The sequence below is a fragment of the Cuculus canorus genome, chromosome 11 (genome assembly GCF_017976375.1).
Source record: "Cuculus canorus isolate bCucCan1 chromosome 11, bCucCan1.pri, whole genome shotgun sequence".
In the NCBI taxonomy this organism is placed as follows: domain Eukaryota; kingdom Metazoa; phylum Chordata; class Aves; order Cuculiformes; family Cuculidae; genus Cuculus; species Cuculus canorus.
In genome coordinates this window covers 12,812,855-12,832,289 of record NC_071411.1, presented here as the reverse complement: position 1 = coordinate 12,832,289, position 19,435 = coordinate 12,812,855, and the positions used below count along the sequence as shown (strand labels likewise).

The following is a 19,435-nucleotide window of genomic DNA, read 5'->3' as shown; positions in this document are numbered from 1 at the left end:
CTTTTCAAGTGCAGGACTTTATTGTCAGCTGCCCCATGACAAGTTGCAAAGTTAAGGCCTAATAAGTAATTAGAGCAGTCTGTCACGAAGCTGAGAAAAATGAGGAAAACAATATGCTTTCAAGACCTTTGATAGAGTTTTGATTTCATTGGTTAAAAAATGTTCCTTTATTTTGCATAGGACTGAGCAAATCGCTCATCATAAATAATTTATTAACGTAATTTCATCGCCTTTACTCTGTGAATTGTTTCTGAGTATTTGTTTTGGAAGGGTATTGGTGCTTGAAAGATATTTTATCTGCATATGATAGTTACATACAATGAAAACTGAGAAACTTTGCATACATTATTTGAGAAATATTTAAGAAATAACTTCAAAGAAAATATGTATAGTTAAAACTAGTGTGTTAGAAATAATTTGTGCAACTGAAACTCACTCATCAAGTGCTTGAGGAAAGTCATTGTGAAGGACCCAGGCTCAAATAAAATTTAATTCTTTCTTAATATGCCAGTAAAATTATTGCTATCATTTGATCTGTTTTAATCAATAGATTCATAGCTTTCTGGGACAGACAATATCATTTCAGGTATACAAAGTCCATGTACTTATATCCAGATATCAAACTGTTCTAAGACAAATTGCCTATGCCTAACTAATATGTTCCTCAAGACTACCTCAAATCTTTTATTTCCCTTGATGCAATTCTGTTATTTCCCTTGAAGGTCTCTGTGTAGAAGGTTCAAATAGCAGGAAAAAACCAACTACTAAGGTAATGTCGGAAGATAAAAATGAAAAGTGTGTCCAGATCTCTGATGGAAAAGAAATTGCACTTCTGGTAAGCAGCAGAGATCAAATAAGACAGAAAGAGCTTGACTGCCCACGAGTCTATTGAGGGCAACTAGAGTCAATGGAGGATCAATATGTTTTGGGTAAGGCCTTGAAAGAGACCTCTAAATGTGCATAATTAGTCATTCTTGAAAGCGTCAAAATAGTTCACATTGAAACACTTCTGCATAGGTGCAGACCTGAGAATAGAGACACCATTTTCATGAAATCCAGGCTGACCACCATGTGTGGGAGCTATAAAATCCAGAAGAGTGACAACAACTAGACCCCAGAACATATTATATCAGTCGTTCATGCTTTGGAAAGCATGAATTAAAACTTTCATGGGAATGGCTGAAAACCAGTTGCTTTGGCTTTTGGGATCACAAATGTTTTCCAGGGTGAACAGCAGCAGCAGAGATTCATTCTACTTGTAACTATGCATAAGACATGCACGTTAATCCTCTACTGCATTTGAATAACAGAAGCTCAGAGACCTTACATTTAAATTGAGTTTTAGGATAATATTATACTGTAAATAAGGGCTAGAGTTGTTACACTCTAAAGAAGGACTAACTGCCATCCAGGAGAATTGCACAGTCTGTAAGGATTCAAGCAAATTAAGTTTTTACTGTAGTTTCCTTTCTAAATCAGCATCACAAGAGCTTTTTCTGATGGGCTCTTTGTGAAAGTCTGGGGTGCGCATATAGTGAGTTTGGACCCATGTTTCAGTACACTGTAAATGAAGTTCTGCTTTTAGCAGCTGGAGGATCTCACCAACAGGAGCTCTGTGTTATGCAGTTGTTGATGCTCAGAATAGCTTCTAAAAAATCTGGCAGTCTATTTATTATTCTGTTGGTGTTAGTTGATAACTCTCAAGAACTCTAAATGAAGCTGTACGGATGGATTGTTTACAAATGTTTGTATCTCTGGCTGCAGACACTCCAAACACACCAATACAAAAGGCAGCTATTGTTCATTCAATGCAAATAGGCTTTTACTTTGCAGTTAATAATCCACAAACAGATTTATTCTCTGAATAGTTAGCAATCCTCAAAACAGCAATATTTTTTTCAACAAGGCGAGGATTCCTGCTTAAATGACTAAAGGAACTAAACTATATTATTAGGTTTTCTTCTTTATACTCTCTTGTGAGATTAGACTGGCATTTGAGAATTATCATTAGAAGTCTCTGGTGGCTTTAGAGCTAAAATCCAGAAAATGAAACAAACTGAAAGATATAAAAAATATCTTCGCCCACCTCAGGATGGGATTGTGCATATATTTGGCCATATTGTATAAGATGTATAGAACACAGTGCATACATTTTCACTGCCTGCTACAGGTTACTCAAGCTCTAAACCTATTTATTAAAGATCGATTTTTATGACATCACTGATCCACCAAACGTGAACTGTCATCCTCACACAGGAGTAGCTGCAGTAATAACCGAAATACAGTCCTTTCTTCTGCATTTCTCTGTGGATTAAGCCCTCAGTATAGACATAATAGACACTCTCTTTGTGAAGATTATATGCCACTGGTATCAGACAAAAAAAAAGAACAACAATAAGGTAATATGTTTAAAAAATGTTGAGGAATTACATGCCAATCATTCTCTGCTCTGTGCAAGAGCAGATACCAGAATAAATAGTCAGATGATCTGTTTAAGCACTCAGAAGATAACAGATGATAAGAAAAGAACTAGCATGGATGTTTTGAGAACAAATCATATCAAGCTAACCTACTGCCTTTTGGTGATAAGGTGGCTAGGAAAAAAGGATAAGGATATCTGCAGGAGAGGAGCTGTGGTAGGAGACAGTAGGAGTGCCATTAACAGAGAAAAGTAGACAGCAGATCAGGATAAATGAACAGGAATAGCATCTTTTAAGTAATTCTTCAAGGCTACTCATCAGTAAGACCGCAGCTGGGGTACTCTGGCCTGTCTTGAACTCAGTATTTCTAAAAGGATATGGATTAAAGGGAATTCTGAGGACAACATGCCAGATAGAACTGCAGAAAACATGAAGTATGAGGAAAGTCTGAAATAACTAAATTTGACTATGCCAGAGAAGGATGTTAAAGGAGGTGAGATGCTTTCAAATAAGTGAAAGGTTGTTCTAACCTCCATGGCATTAGCTCTAGTTCTGTCCTCTGTGAGGAGGAAAGGTTGTAAAATGTAATCCTTGACATCAGGGAGGGAATAGAATAATTCCCATTATTAAATTGCAAGGGAAATTTAGGTTAAACTCTAGGGGAAAAAAAAAACACATCCAGCCTAAAGACTAGGTAGGTAGTAGAATAAATAATGTAGAAGTCTGGTATTTCCATCAGTGGAAGGACAGGTTAAGTAGACACCTGTCAGACACGATTTAAGTTCAGTTTATGCTATCTTGAGACAAAAAATGATGGAGTAGGTGACTTTGTAAAAACCCTTCTTCCCTTATCCCTGCTTTATATGACTCCACTTTTATTTTTGTCCTGTGAACCAGGTTAAGGTTAGACTTAATTAAAACATTTGAGGCCAAATAACATATCTATGATTTTTGTGTTTCACTATAAATCATTTCAGCTGGCAAAATTGATGGCTTTTGAGTAAACCGTGATACAGCAGCAGACTTCAAATGTATCTAGGAAAAGCTTGGCGTTTCTTTTAGTCCTTCATCTGATCACCCACAGCATGAAATCACCACTGATGCCTTTGCAATCATCCTTTCCCAGCATTGGCAACAATTCCTCCATGATGGCTACAGCCTTTTCAGGAATCCACTTGTAAAATACATTTCCTCATTTTATTTGTTCCAAATACTGTATGTTTTTCAAATACTCTTTTCACGGTGATTGTATGTGAGCTGCTACTGGTTTTCAAATGTCTTTCTGCACTCGGGGTCCGTTCTAGCTAATGCACTATAATGCCCTCGACTTAAATTAAGTCAAAAACACATCAACCCCAAAAATTCTCACAGGCTTGCACGAGCTCTTTTGAAGTTCTGCAGAGTTTGCCAACGTACTGTTTATAAAGCATATAATAAAAATGGTGAGCATTGGAAATAGAAAAACATTAATTCTTCTGTTGTGTGAAGTAAAGCACTGAGACTATTGACAGCAAATAAAGGATCTACCAGAATCACAGTTAAGGGTATTTTAAGCTGATGACATACCCCAGACAACAGGTGTATCTGAGACACAGTGAATTATGAGAGCTTCTTAGAAGAGGGAATGATCTGTTTATTGGGGTTTTTTTTTTGTCCCCAGAGCCCTAAAAAGTAAGGTAGATGGGATTAATATTTGTACCTTCTTTTATTCTAGAGTCCAGTCCTTAGAGGGGACAAAGAAATAATCTGTGCTCCACAGGGATGGTGAGCTGATAGGCTGGACAGTAAAACATTGGAATAAGTTGTCCAGAAATACTTTGTAAGATGTGTCCAAGATTATAGCCTGCAGGAACAAAGCTGGTAAAATATATTTTCAGACAGAGCATAAGTATGGTTGATCCAGTCTGGGCGCAGGGGAGACGGGACACAAATGGAGGACTTCCCAATCCCCATTCTCATGCTCTTATTTTACCCATTGTGGGGACAGGAAGCCATATTTTGTAAGAACTACAGATTTTTATAAACAAACATAGCTGAAAATGGGTTTTTAACTGGGGTATTAGAAACCTGTGGCTCCCTATTTCCATTCACGATTTAAGAGAAAAATAGTTCTATACGCCACATGTTTTTAAAGAAAACATAACCCTTGGATCACAAATCTGGGAGCTAATATACTTGTGAGAAGAAATTAATATATATCATCAAAGACAAAAAGGAAACTTCTTGTGCCTGTACTGCTGATGAGTATTAGGAAAACTCAGGCATAGGTAGGGACTTGCCTTGTTATCTTTTCACCCAAATGAAAAATGGTCATCTTCCACTTTTAGTTCTTGATACCAACAGTGACACAAAAATAAATTTCCGAATTTTTGTTGCAACTTGCTATTATTAATTATATTTTTTAATACACTAAGCTTTAGGGAGAACTTCAAGAGACATCATGTTTATTTTCAGTTGTAAGAATCACAGTCCCAGACAGAATCAACTTCAGTTAAAGACAATGGTCTTAATTTTCTGATCCCAGTTCTTATTTCTTGAGAGCAGTGAAGGTTTAGGTATCATTTGCACTGTTGATTCCATGGATTTATCTCTGAGTGTAAATATCTGTAGAGTCATGAGTTTCTTTAAATTAAGTGCTCAGTAGCCAATAGATATTTGTTGTTATTGTTCATGAAGTCTTGTTGTCATGAGAAATACACAGAGGCAACTTTTATATTTCACTTTGCTGAATTAATTAGGCTTAGTGATGGTTCATTGCTTTTTGTGGATTTTTTTTTAAGATTGTGTTTCCATCCAATTGTCCTTCTTAGATTTACAGTAAAAACAACTAAGGACAGTTTGTACCTAACCCTTTCATAAAAAGTGATTGAGAAGTTCAGCCTAATCTGCTCAGTGGGGTTTTTTTTGCTTGTCATCCTTCACAGATTAATTTCTTACCATTCCATCTAAAAATATTGTTTTGCTTAAGAAGAAAAAAAAAACTATCCTTGTGACAATTTGCATAATATGTTAATGCTGATATGCATCTAGACATCTGGATGGCATTTTAATATCTCATTCTCATTCAAACAACTAGAAACCACACAGATGGTAGAGGCAATTTTAAGAGCATTGTTGTAAACAAATAAGGCAGCCAGGAAATCAAACACGCTCCAAGATAGGCTTCAGAGCCTCTACTGCTTTCTGTCTGAGAATATGCATGTGACATGTTTTGACTGCAAGACAGAGCAGCCTTCTTCAATTTCAGAAAAATGAAGAGGTAAATGCAGAATTTTTAATTGAGATTGGGGATCATTTTATGGGAAATTCCTTACCCTGCCCAGCATAGATGGCACCACAGATTATACGCGGCACTTGTGAGACTAAGTTATTTGAGGCTCGAGATGCTGCTGGGAAGACTGTGTTTTATTTTATCTTCTTTTCAATTAGCAATAGAAATACAAAAATCCCTGATTGCTTCAGGAAGAAGACATGTAAATTCTATTTTCATACTTTACATAATAATGTACCTTCTCATAGTTATTTGCTCCTGTTGTTAAAAACTCATCTCCGTGAAGTTGTACAGGACTCAGTAATCCCCTGCAGCCCTCTTTAATCTGCTTCTTGTTTGTACCTCTTTATAGGTATGTAATCTTTCTGAACTAGAGCAACTCCTGCAAATGCTGATGTTTTGGATGTCTGCTCAATATGCTTATATAAGAGATATACAACAGCCTTTTCTGTAGGTGGAGCTGATGTCTCAGCAGATGCTGCAGATTGGTATATCTCTCTGGATTGCATTAAAATTACTCACTCCAATCTTAATCAAATAACAACATAAACTGATTATTTTTCCCTTCATTACAGCTGCTCTTGGACACCTTAGGAGTTACAGCTACAGATCCCACACAATTTCACTGACCTTACAGAGGTTGTCGAGGATTCAGCTGTAATCAGTGAAGTAAATAATACAAGACTGCAGGACGACCTCCTCTGTCTCCTGTAACAAAGGTAAAAAGTTACCATTTAAATTCTATCCCTTCACTATGTAATTATAAACAAAGGAAAATACTGCAAAAGCTATCGAATTTTACATTACAGGTCTAACTATCTAAGCATCTACTGATAAGTCAAGGAACATTTCAGGTAGTGAACACCAATGAGCTACTTAGAAATCCAGTAAAAATTTGTGTCTGATTCAGATTAGTTAACTGAAGACCACAGGACTTTCTTAGATTAGAAAGAATGGGATTAGAAATTCATGGAAAGCTGATGGATAGCCACCTCAGAAAGCAGATTATCAAGGAAACTTGTGAAAACAGTAGTTCCTAAAACATTTCTGATTTTCTTCTCATCTCAAGTCCGTGGATTTGTATATGGTAAATGCTAAGAAGGGAATGGAAGACAACTCACAGAAATGAAAGACAAAGCTAATGGAAATTCAACACAAAATAAGGCCGAAAGTCATCTCTCAAACCCAGGAATAAAAACAATACTGCATCATAAAATAACCCAATAGAAGTCTTTCAGAGCGAACGCTATGAGTAAACTAACTTTCCTTTACAACTGTGACCTGCTCCTAGGCTGACAACCATAATTCTTCTTTCCCATAAGTGTTTCTCTCTGGCTCCATCTCTTGCGCTTTTTCTCTCTTAAAGGAACCTCTTCTCACCCAAGATTGGTTGCCCTAACCAAGCTGTGAGCCAGGTAGCTACAGTGGATTGAAGACTGTCACAATGATTGGGATCAGTACCTCTTGGTAGGTGAACTGGAGGCAGCAGGGGTTGGAATCTGGGCCAAGAAGTTTTCTGCAAACTAATGCAGCTATGAAAACTTTATGTGCCATATTTTAAGTGTGCCTTAACAAAAAAAATCAATAAAACTTTAATCTTAAGCATGCTTACTTTGACAAATTTAGTTAGTGTCTGGCAGGAAAGGGAGGATAAAAATAGCCATTTAATTTTTAGTCTGCAAATTGTAAGATTGCAAACAGCATTTGCTCTCAAAGATGATTTTTTTACTTTGTTCGCACAGCTGGATTTTTGAGATGTCTGCTACATGCTTAAAGAAAATCAACATCTAATTGTTCATGCTTCTAGCCTGTTGATGATAGAGCCATTGTGGCAACTAGAATGGATGGAAAAATCATTAATAAAAAACAGTACAAACACCTCCCTCTGATCACAGAGTGCTGGATGGCAGTACAAAGTAAATTGGCAGTAAATTGGGGTAGGAATAGCAGAAAGCAAGAAAGAAACACTGTTAAAACAGAGCTAGTCTTTGTTCTTAGGCAAATGGGGTCAATGCATTCACATACCATGGTTAGGAGGGTGGTAGAGGAGGAGAGAGCTCCAGCAACAGGAGTGCTGGGCTGAGAGGTCATGATCAGTGCCACAAAGCTTCATGATATGCCTCCACCATCCCTCCTCTGTGATTTGCACTTTCCACTCTTTCAGGTTTTTACAGCAGCATGCATTAGTGAAGCAGGTCAGAGAATCCAAAGTTATTTTTGAAGTCCATCATTTTTCCAAATATTAATCTTCCTGCATCTCAAAACCCACAACAAACAGGCATTTTTATAGGATTGCAAGAGCTTTTGGTGAAAGGTTTTCATAAAATATGTATGAATTCATTGTATATACGCAGTAAAAAAGGAACAGATATATCACAGAAGATCATATTTTTGTGTCATCTTCGGTGAGAAAATATAGATCAATCGATTCTAAACTCTTGTTTTGCTGGTACAAAAACAGTGCAAAAAGCACTGAGGTAACTGATGTTGACACCCCAGGAAGAGTTATTATCTAATCAGTTTTCTCTACTTGGTTCTGTAACACAATTCTGCAGTGAAAACAAAAATCATTTTGTTGTCTACTATTCTTTATAAACTTATGAAGAACAGAAAGGCGTTCCAAGTCAATCATTTAAACCACAGAAACATTAAAGCATTTCATCTGAAAATTTACAAGAACTTTTATGTAAAGTACATGTCTTGTTCCTTAAACCTGTTTCCAAAACAAATGCCTTTTTAAAAACTTGAAATTTCTCCAGAACAATGTAGCTGATCATTCAGACTGCACGATTAAATTTGAAGATTTGAAAGTGATTAAAAACAAGGTATTAAACCGTGTAGTATTGATCTGCATTATGGATATAATCCCCACTGTATAGGTGGAGAAGAGGAATCACGATGACTGAAGAATTACCTTTTTTAATAATTTGTGCAGCTGTAGTTAGGTAACAGAAAATCAGTTGGTAAACTGAGAGATTATGATAGTCAACCTTATGAAGAAGTTCTTAAAATAGTGCAAGGAACTTAGTTTCTTTGACTTCTGTAAAGAAGCTGTCATTGCAGATATGCACACAACAGAATTAGGTGGAGATATTCAGATTTCTATCGGCATTATGCCAGTGGTATCAAAAGCTACGTCATTAAGAAAGAGGCATAATGAAAAGGGAAGGGGCTCCTTTCAACTCGTTCCAGGCTTTAGTTATTTACCTTAATCAGTTACAAAAAAAAGGTGGGATTGCCTCCTCCATTTACATGCCTAGAATAGCTCTTTTGGAACTGCTCCAACAGTCTGTGTAATTTTAGACTTAGGACAGCTGCTCACTCTAGTCAAGCTAATAAAATTTCACAAAAAAAAATATATCACTCTGTGTGCAGAATTAGATGGAGGTAAAGAAATACCAAAATGCTTGATTTATCTCACTACCTTGCAGGAAAGCTCTCTCAGAAATACTAAGGTGTGTGATATTCTGGAAAGTCTTTGAGTGTAACAAAGTGCCAAGGGAAATGATGGAAACGCAAGGGAAGAGATGAGCTTTCCCTGATGGGATTTAATTGTGCTGTTGACTCTCTCCAGGATCCCATCTCTCAGACATCTTGAAGCAAATGACATACAAAATGGTTTATAGTGCTCCACTGCAACCATCTGTGTTAGTCTCACCATCAGCCATGGAGACCTAAGGATGGGGTTATTTGAGCTCTGAATCAGGTTTATTTGGGAAACGACTTACCTTTATTACTGTCTGTGGCATTTGGGGAAAAGTTGTCTTTATGATCCTGCCTTCCACCAGCATGTCTTCAGACACACGTGTCTGCATGTCTACCATGAAGTCGCCACCTGCAATACATTCACAGATCAATTTACTGTCAAGTGGTTTGGAGTGATTCTGTGCTCAGTTTGAGATGGAGCTGCCCTAAGCAGCTGAATTTCAATGACTGTATTCTAGAATTGTACTTACAGTAAATTAAGCCATTTCAAAGGTTTTTCATTTAAACACTGGCAAGTGTTTCTGTATGTAATGTTTTGATTGGGATCTACTCTCCGGGACTCCTGCACAGCTCTTAGTCCTCTCTGCAAGCAGATGGAGAAGCAGAAGTTTCTATAGGATATCCTAGTTCTGCAAAAACATAATTGCAGACATTGCAAGTGAGGCAGGGTGATTTCCAAGTTACTCCTTCAATTCAGAATCATCTCACTTATGCATCAGTGGGTGCCCTTCCTGTGATAACTTGTTCGTATCTCTCTCAGGACTGTTTTTTTTTTTCAAAGCCAAATGTAACAACCCTTCCCTACTGATGTGCTTTCCATGGATGATTAGATTTCTTTGTTGGTATAGCCTTCCTTTTTACAGACAAGTTGACTAACCCTCACACAGTAAGGGTCAGAAATGACACATGCAGGCAAAACCCTTGAAGTCCAGCAAAAGGGAATTTCATTCTGCTAATGCTCAGTAATTCCTTTTTCTTTCATTTGGTGGATCACGTGGCAAAAGATCTGCTGCTTCTTTCTCTGATACCTTGCCTTACTAAAACTCATTCCATTCTTGATTACCATCCAAAACAGGTATTGTCCTAAAGTGATGTCAACAAAGCAAACTCATCCTGAAAAAACAGGGAATATTCCTCAGCAACATGTACAAAAAGTGTTTCATCAGTGTGGACAAAACTCTATGTGAACGGAGTGAGGAAAAGCTTTGCTTGTGCATGCATTATGTATGTGCCTACAGTACTTGTAATACAACTGGTACTTTTTAATTTTCTTAGCTGCTTTTCTGTGTAGCAACATCAGTTTTGTCCTCCTTCTTTGGGAGGAGGATATCTTTGTCATATTTATAGCATTTGTACAATTCATTCATACCTTCTTATATTTTATGAGATTTGAGGTATCTAGTGAATTTCTAGAAAGAAACATTCTTTTTCCCCCCAGCCTAACAGGAGATAGGACTGCATTAGATTATAAGAAATTTAAATGCATTAGCTGTTAGCCAAAGTGAATTTTCATATAAATTAATATTGTTATTGTATTTTAATAAAGCAGTAGCATTTATGGTGTTATGTAGACATCAATCACTTGGAGGTGTCTCGGAACAATTATTGACTTCATGCATCATCTGCTCCTTCACTTCAAAATTTGTTGCACTCTTCATAAATACCATATATCAGCGAGCCATAAAACACATTTTAAATGCCTTCTAACCCATCACAGACACCATTGTTAGGAAAAAAAAACCCTGAGCCGATGACATCCTAATATGTGACTATGTAATTAAAATTTTGACATATGCAAAGAATTGTAAAATAGATAAAAGAGTATGTATTGTAAATAGAAGTTTAAAAGCTCTGAGCAGATGGTTCGTTTGTGAAAGAGGTACAGGGAGTGCCAAGAAATGACAAACAGATGGCTTAGGTGTGAAGGACAGGCAGGGAAATTTGGAAGAGCTGAGGATGTAATGGACAACTCCGGATTTTTGCACACACTAAGTGAATCACAAGGCTGGAATAGAAGGTTAAACACTTTAAATTTTTCTATTTAAATTTATATAAACGTGTCAGCAGAAAATGTCCAGCAATAAAAGCCTGATAATAACAATCAAGACAAGTCATGCTTAATAGGGTTTAGGGATACAAAGTCTGTTCAGACTGCAGATATCAATTGAGTGATAACACAGGCACTTCTATCCCAAGTGATATGTGTGGTTGAGTTGTTTTAATTCAAACAGATATATTCAGCATTGTAGTAAAACCATATTGTCAGTATTTACAAGTGCCTGAAAAATAGTTTTCGTAATTTTCTAAATGAACTATTGTTTGCCAGCTGCTGCTCTTGCCTGTCTACTAACTGTTGTGTTAGCAGTATGCCATGTGAATTCAGTTAAAATTCAGGTGTTTATACACTAAAATCATGGCCAAAAATGGATATCATTTGGGCAGAAAGATCAGATCAAATATTGGTTTAGTGTTTTGCTTGGTGTTTTTTTTTTTTGAAGTAATGATAAGTCTTAAACTATGACCAGATTAAAATTATGACACTGCTAAATCTGTCCTTGAGTCTAATTTTCTGTTACATTTTGACTCTCTCATATTTGTCAGACTTCAGGCAAGCTTGAAAAGCACATCACCAGCTGCGAAATAGAAGAATTTGTGCACACAAATGGGCAAAAGATTATGTTTAGTAATCAAAATCAAATTTCCTGAGAACTGTGAAAGTGCAGGGATTTAGAGAGTGCTCTTTAATCAAATTCTGTGTGAAAACTTGATCAATGTAGTAAGGATGTAGTAAAAAAAAATTTATGAACCCTTTTGCAGAAGTCAGTTAGTTTTGCCAGCAGGTATTCATTCTGAAAATGGTGACTGAAACCAAGAGAACCTTAGGCATAGCCAAATAAATGTCTTAGCATTGGCTAATGCTCAACTGAGAAATCAGAAACTTAGAAGCATTGTGAAATGATTCTATATGTAGCTTTGGGAAAGCTTGATCGAGGAGATTTTTCAAAGCTATGGAGAAAGATTTCAGAGATTACTCCAGAGGAAAAATAAATGCACAAGATAGAGACCTCAAATCCTCGTGGAAATTGTTTGGTGCCCACCTTGCCTGGACTGAAAATCTCATCACAGCAAGTCAGCCTAGTAGATCGTATTAATGTGCCTTAATATTTACCAACGATCAAGTATTCAGAAGCGACTAAAGATACCGTAAGGCACTATATGTTTTTTCAAGATCTAGCTTTTTCAGGGCTAAAAAGAAAAAATATGTCTATTGAGTACAGACTACCAGAAGGCCAGCACCCTTCTGCTAGTAGTTAAAGAGATGTAAAAATCTTCCAAAACAGCTTAATTTTGTAAATTATGTAATTAATATTAATTCTTTTCTCTTACTACAAGAGGCTATTTACATTTGAAGTGGCATTTATGTTTCTGAAAAGTACAATTCTGCAAAGCAGTTGTTACATGGGAACCTTTTTTTAGGTTTACCTAAAGTCTGTCTTGCAGCTTTTTAAGTTGCAATAACCCCAACATGGTCATCACTTTTGCATTGTGTAGTTTCTTGCATAACAGCAATACAAATGGAATTAGCAGTTCAGTGCAGTGGAGGAAACACTGGCGTGCTAATAAAAACAAGGTCTTCGCTAGCTACTGCTATATTATATAAAGGCTTAGCATTGTTTATTACAACTATTAGAAAGACGAGCAGAATATGGTTCCTTCAAGAATCAAACCAGAAGTTTACTACAGTGTCCCATGGTAAATATTGAAAACAACTACCTATGCTTTTCTTTGAGGAGTTCTCATAAACCGGAAAAGGTAATTCTAGTTCTTCTGCCTTACAAAGCCTCAGGAATTATTTTAAGTCTGACCTGCGGAGCAATCTGCCTTGTGAGGTACGTGTACCGTTTTAGATATTATCTATACTTTGAACTCCGTTGATATTTATTTTGCTTATGGATAATCTCTTTAATCCCTGCCACACTACTTTTCCACAGCAATCTCATTCATTTGTACATGTCTCTCTGACTAGGTCATTTTGTCTCTGCATTTCTCAGGCGTGCCAAACAGTAGCTTGCATCCTCCCAGCTGTCACTCCTCTTTACAGTGACAATCCCTTCTCCTGCCAGCTTCTCCCTGATTTTCCTACTCAAAACCTCTTTATTGCTCTGCTCTCCACTTCTATGGTACTACAGTTTGCTATCACACAGCATAATTCTCATCATCGAACCATACTTTTTTTTCCTTGGATGTTGGTAAATTTATCTTCTTTTTGCCTGGAGAGGAGCTGCGTATTTGAGCTATATGTTATTCTCAGAAGGATGAACTTATTTGACCTCCTCTTTTCTTTTTTGGCTAAGAGAGAGGCTGTTACTTGTGATGGTATTTTATCTCACTCCTGTATTCTAGGCTATCCTGGTTCTTCTTGATTTCTTTTATCTGCTAGTTATCACAACATACCAGCAGTCCAAAGGAGATGAATTTTAGTAGGGCTGTTTGTGCTATGACAGCTAAGGTTGTGTCAGAAAACTATTACAAATGACATCCTTCAAAAGTTTCTAGTAGCCATAAACATTAACTCCAAAAATATGCATAGGTTTTTGCTAAGGATATTCTTTTTATGTTTATAAATCTAGACGTGATTCATATAAATAATTATGAATAACGTGTGAATAAAATATAATGATCTATTCTAAACGCTGAATACAGAAAAATCGAAGCATATAATAAATATGTATAAAAACTATAGATTACTATTATTCTAGTGGAAGAATTGCTCTTATGTAAGAACATTAAGTGAATAGCAAAGAGCATACCTATTTTGGGATATGTAATTTTCAATAAAATTAAAGCATAAAAATTATACTTAAATATAATTTGTTCTCAGAATTAAAGCAAAAGCTCACCTCCACCTATTGTCTATATACACTTCTGAACTTCCAAAAGTACATTAAAACAATCCATATAACAATATCTACTTTCTGAGTGAAGCACGGAGAAGGTAGCGGGATTTCTCGAGACAAATGTAAGACAGATGATGCCACATTGTAAGATTGAGACTTAAAGAAATAAAGCAAACTCAGTTAGAGGACAATGCAGAAATTAGAACATAATTGAAACAAAGTGATAGATCCTCTCTCATCCTTCCAGTATGTACATTTGTGAGGATACCAATGCTTCAACTATTTGTTTAGATTGTTTTAGATTGTGATAGATCCAGGACTATAAGGTCTAAATATTGAGGCTTCTAGTATAAAAGGGAATAAAGAGCCGCAGAGCTCCCTTTTCTCCCCATGTAGGCTGTTTGTAGGATGCATGGCAGGACAGCAGCCCCTGCACACATGAGCCTGGGGAGAATTGCTAAGAGTTGGAGGTGGCTTTGTCACAATGGCACAGTGAGGCCAGTCCCTGCCAAGTACAGCATGGGTGGGTTTGAAAGCAAGGCAGATACAAGAAAGAGAAAAAAAAAAGAAACTCTTGTGGATGTCTAACATAATCTTTTATCTCCTCTTCTATCAGGGCTGTGGCAAAATCATAGTAAATTTTGTTTTGTTCTGCTCTTCTCTGTGAGGATAAAAATCTTAAGCTTATTCCAATAAGGAAGGCTGTGCCCTCATTTACACTGAAGTCAATGATTTCTTCAGATGACTTCAGATTTATAGTGCCTTGAGTCAGAGAAGAATTTGACCCATAATTTTTTTAAAAATAGTTATGGTTTTTTGAGCAGTCTTCCATCTGAAGGCTCACTTTATTCAGCCATCAATATTCACATTTTAAAGGCTTATTTCCATCAAGTTCCATCAATGACCTTTAGAAATTGGTCCCTTCAAATAAGAAAAAAGACCTCAATTACAACAACATCTGCCTCCATCTAGCACTTTATTTGCCTTAGAGAAGGGATGGAATGATGATTAAGTTAATAGATAGGTCATTTTCATTTTTTACATTTACCACGTAAGTGGCTCCATGAATCTCTATTTATCTACAGCCCAGTCACGGAAGGCAGTGGCAACATATCCATTGACTTCCACAGGCTCTTTTCCTGCACACTTCAGAGAGAGAAAGTGGAGTACTGGCATTAATCAACCTTTACAAATCATACAATAATATTTGTCCTTTCTTAGGGCTGGAAAATAAATACTTTCCTCAGGCTCTCATTTCCCCAAAATCTCCACTGACTACCTTGGCTTTTTCTATGGACACTACGTTAGGCAGCATCACAACCTTATGCAACCACTTGCAAGCAATCAGCTGACACTTTTGCTCCCTTAGCCGGCATAAACCCGACTGAACGACAGCTGAAGAAAATAATTTCTTTTTTACCGATGCAAATATATAACCAAAGCAATACAGCCAGTGATGGAGTGAGACATTACAGTGTCCCAGTCATTCATCCTGCAAAGGACTGCACAATTCTACTTGATGGCACAGAAAACTATCTCGTGTGTGTGGACTGCAGATGCTGACCAAGGCAGTGAAGCCTTTAAGTGGAGGCGATGTGTTAAATATAGGATGTATATCATGGTAGGAGAGGATATAGAGAGAACACAAGAAGAGCTGATAACTGAGCAGTTTGGGATTTGGGGTGAAACCAAACTTCAGTTGGGAGAGATAACCATGAAGTCAGAAGGTAAGCCCCAGCTAGTCACTACCGCAGCAGCTTACCTTCTCCTGGGTCTTCTTGAAAAGACAGCCTGCAAAATGACCACCTTATTCATCGATCCATTTTCATCCATATTTTTGCAGAGTTTCTTTGAAGGGCTGAATTCTCTGACCCCTACTCAGCTTTGCTGGTCTGTTCTTGGACTTTCCCAACATAACGCTGTGAAATCCTCTGTGTACAAACACATACATTTTAAAAGGGAATGGAAACTTTTAGCAAATGAGGTTAAAGTTGTTATGTTGTCAGTGAAAAAGTAAACAGGCTCCTACTTTTACATTAAAAAGCAAATAAAACATCAATATGTACATTACCATGGAGATTTGTTTTCTGATACATGATGTATTAAAAAAGAGGGAGGAAGGAGAACAACTTGTTGTAGTGCTGGAAATGACATTGAAACTTTAAAAAGAGTGAGAGTGCACTGCGACAAATTGAAACAAGTGGGAAGCAAATACGCACAAAGCACAGCTCTCTCTTCAGAGCAGAAATGCATTATGGTGAGAGGCTGTTTGACCGTTCCATTTATTGACAAAGTTATAGAGATCAAGATCGTTAGACTGAGTAAGTAGACAAGAGTTACAAGAAAAGGAACAGTAACATGGAAAAATAGAGATGGAGGTTTTTATTTGAACTGACAAATTACATTTATTATTCAAACACTATAACCATCAGCGGGCTTAACACCAGAAGGAGCTTTGAAAGATGAGATATAAAAAGAACTTAAACACAAGGCTGGAGAGAACAATATGATCAGCATGAAAGCAATAAAACAGAGCCTAAAAAGTTGTATGTTGATAAACTTACGTGGCTTATAGAGAAGACACAAATTGGGCTGAATGTCATGACTTCAGTGTAAGCAGCGGCTGGACGGCAAGGCAGGCAACAGTGGCATTTTACTGATAGCAAATGACAACAGGAAGAAGCTGCAAAGTGTGTGACACAAGCGATTTTGTGCTGCTAACAAAACACAAAGCAAAGAGAGAAAAGCATTCAATGAAGTGCCTCTATGACGAACACGCTGCCTGCACTGTGGGACCAACAGCAGTAACGTCCTCAACAAAGAAATACAGAAGGTGCATAAGTTATCTGCATACAAATGCACACTTAGAAAAATGTCCTTTCATCCTTAGCGTTTTGAGTGTACACACACACACACACACACAGGCTTACATATGCTTTTTTTTCCTGACAGCAGAAGTTTGCCCTGTGTCTTCTGTTAGTGTGGAATGCCAAAATAAAGTATCATGTTGGAATACATCAGCTGAAAAAAGCAACGTACCTAGAAATGTGATAATGTAAACAACCCTGAAATTTTATTTCTACAGAGAATCTTTCTGCTTAAGCTGCTTTTTCTTATCCTTCAGGGATATAGTGTCTATTTACCTGAAGATAACTTATATCAATTTTAAACCACATTTATGAACTTCATTCACGAGCTAGGACTCCTCTGAGCTATTAAGCCATTAAAGTCCTCTGTCACTTTTCATGTCAAATTAAATAATCAAATGATTAAAGCAGTTTAAAGTTAGAACTGCAGCAGTAAAAATGCAACATTTTCAGTTACTTTTATGAGAACAATCCTAGATTCATCCACCCAAGAGTACTTAGGGAATAATATATCAGCAGTCCTGGTCAACAGGGGAGGTCCCAGATGACTGGAGGCTTGCCAATGTGATACTCACCAACAAGAGCCAGAAAGAAGACCTGGGGAACTACAGACCTGTCAGCCTGACCGCGGTACCAGAAAAGATTATGGAGCAGTTCATCTTGAATGCGCTCACCTGGCAAGCACGGGCCAACCAGGGGATAAGGCCCAGCCAGCACAGGTTCATGAAGAGCAGGTCCTGTTTGACCAACCTGATCTCCTATGACCAGGTGAGTCACCTAGCAGATGAGGGAAAGGCTGTGGATGTTACCTAGCTCAATTGCAGTAAAGATTTTGACACTGTCTTGCACTGCATTCTCCTGGAGAAGCTTAGCTTCCCATGGCTTAATCAGGTGTACTCTTCATTGGGTAAAAAAAACTGACTGGAAGGCTGAGCCCAGAGATTGTGAAGCTAAATCCAGTTGGTGGATGGTCACAAGCAGCATTCCTCGTGGCTTAGTGTCGGAGCCAGTCTTATTTAATATCTCTATCAATGATCTGGGTGAGAGGATCGAGCGGTCCCTCAGTAAGCTTGCAGACAACACCAAATTGAGCAGAAGGGTCGATCTGCTTGAGGGTAAGAAGGTTCCGTAGAGGGACCCTGGCAGTCTGGCTAAGGCCAATTGTATGAGATTCAACAAGGCCAAGCGCTGGATTTTACACTGGTAAAGGAACATTGTTTGTAATGCTATCAAAACGAAATTGTTTGATTCTCCTCTCCAGTAAGGAAATTTATCTTGTATTTCATTTAAATATATTAACAAACCTTCATCACTTTAATTGACCTTTGTTCAGATTAGGAGTCTGAATGTACTACTGTTAAAACCTTGGTGCGGTGAGCCACTTCATGTGCTGAGGGAGAAGCCTCCAGCATGGAGTGCTCCAATGCTATCCCTCATTTTGTGCTAATCTCCACTTGGCATTTTCTGTCTCCCTCTAAGTTTTGTGGAGGGTGCCCAGTCAGATATTTGTAACTCAGTCAAGCAATGCTAATTCAGTAATGATCACCACTGCATCATCTTGTTAAATTCAAGATTTGTGCGTACTTAATTAACTTTCTTATTGAAACTAACAGAAGTATTTATGTGCTTATATATGCGTGTGAGCATTTTGCTGTTGAGAAGCTTATTTTTAACAAGCTAACCAACAGCTGGAGTTAATGTTACGTGAAAAAATTTTATCTAACTCACATTTCCAGTAACCTCTTAACCTTCTGAATCTCTGCATTTGATTTTGAATCATCCAGACACAGCTTCTTTAAGTGCAAGCTATTCTGGGGAAACTTGAGAAAAAAACATGGATTCTTCTAAAATTATACGTAAATATATAATGGGCAGTGGAAAATTGAAATTTGCTGCAGAAACATTTGCTATAGAAACATTTTCCTGGAGGAGAAATGTGTTGAAATTCCTTCAAGAAATCTTGCAGACTATTTCACAGAATTCTATTGCTGTTTCTATTTTGAGACACTTTGTGAAGGGTTTCTCTGGTTTGCAAAAAGCTAAAAGATGGTGTTGTGGATTACATGATGATACAATTAATTTAGCCTTCATATTACCTTTCAGACTTGTGCACTATAGAAATCTTTCAGTTTTGTGATTGGATGCTGCGTATTAAATGTCACTGCTCAACACTACAGATTTCTGGCACCTTTAGTTACCTCTGTGTTGCTCTCAAGCATTGCTCCAACATCCAGATGCTGAATTCTACTGTGATAAAAATCCACTAACATATAGGAAATGATAGGACTTCCAGCCAAATGACTGAAAAAAACAATGGCATTTGAGACAGCGACCTCCTCATTCAGGTCATAAGATTAAATCACATGAAAATAATTTATGTAAAACAGAATAAAAAAGCAGAGACAAATTCTTCCAATACTTGTGCATTCAATCATCTAAGTCATCTTTGGAGAATTAAAAAAACCCATGTCCTTCAATGAAAACTAGCTTTGG

The 19,435-nt window shown here is 37.3% G+C and overlaps 1 long non-coding RNA gene across 1 annotated transcript in view; it reads right to left on the bottom strand.

Annotated features, from left to right (window-relative positions):
- The window catches only part of LOC128853309 (uncharacterized), a 37,291-nt gene extending 19,147 nt beyond the window's left edge, over positions 1 to 18,144 (bottom strand). The window contains exons 1-4 of the long non-coding RNA XR_008451759.1: positions 15,838 to 18,144; positions 9,648 to 9,806; positions 9,420 to 9,526; positions 6,322 to 6,399 (exon numbers count right to left, since the gene is read on the bottom strand). This is a non-coding gene — a long non-coding RNA (uncharacterized LOC128853309). The remainder of the gene's footprint in view (positions 1 to 6,321; positions 6,400 to 9,419; positions 9,527 to 9,647; positions 9,807 to 15,837) is intronic.
- Between the last annotated feature and the right edge of the window lie 1,291 nt (positions 18,145 to 19,435).